This window comes from Vulpes lagopus, chromosome 19, assembly GCF_018345385.1.
Source record: "Vulpes lagopus strain Blue_001 chromosome 19, ASM1834538v1, whole genome shotgun sequence".
In the NCBI taxonomy this organism is placed as follows: domain Eukaryota; kingdom Metazoa; phylum Chordata; class Mammalia; order Carnivora; family Canidae; genus Vulpes; species Vulpes lagopus.
In genome coordinates, this window is record NC_054842.1 from 9,526,492 (window position 1) to 9,527,296 (window position 805).

An 805-nucleotide genomic window follows, 5' to 3' on the forward strand; every position below is an offset into this window, starting at 1 on the left:
GGATTTTATCAGTGAAGGCGTACTGTGGCCTCTGGAGATATGGAGGCTGTAGGTGGAAATGGGAAATCACCTGTGATGTGGCAGATGAGCCTGTCTTCTGTGGAAGAGGAGGATCCCCAGAGAGGGGACTTCCATCAGGGCACTGACCCTCCGACATTATGTTCTCCAGAGTTTTAGTGTATGGATGAGAAGAGTGAAATCGAATTTTGAGTTCTGAGGGCCTTAATGCTAAGGAAGTAAGACTTTACCCTAGTGGGGAATGGTTGAAGGCTTCCAGCAGGCTCTGACGCGTTAAGGGCCTGTGTGTGTTCATTAAGTATTGGTTTGCACAAGGGAATGTGTAGCTCAGGAATTTTTATGTCAACCTTGTGCAGGGGCCATGCTAGTGTTCCGATTTCAGTATATGTACTACTGAAGCAAGCACTCAATGTGTAACTCAAGTGTCAGTGGTCATCTTTTCTATGCTGCCTCACTCAACCATTTCACTTCTATATATAGAGAACCCCTTAAAATGTTTGTCTCCCCTGCTAAAAATTTGAAGCTATGGAGGGGTCACTTTGTGTAGCTTTTGGATTCCACTTAAAAATTCCCATTGATATTCCTAAATGTAAAAAAAAAAAAAAAATTTCCCATTGAACATTTCAATTCTCCCAAGTCCCTTTGCCTGATTGTCATATGGAAAATAGTTCTCTCCACCTTTGCATAAATAGAACCTACCCTTTAAGGGTCCTCTCAATCAAGTTTTATCATGTAATTGTATTTAGAGAATATATTTATAACTTCACGCTTTCTCTCAGGTTTATGG

General features: G+C 41.4%; 1 pseudogene; it reads right to left on the bottom strand.

Annotated features, from left to right (window-relative positions):
* Positions 1-329: 329 nt before the first annotated feature.
* Positions 330-424, bottom strand: LOC121479151 (annotated as a pseudogene).
* Between the last annotated feature and the right edge of the window lie 381 nt (positions 425-805).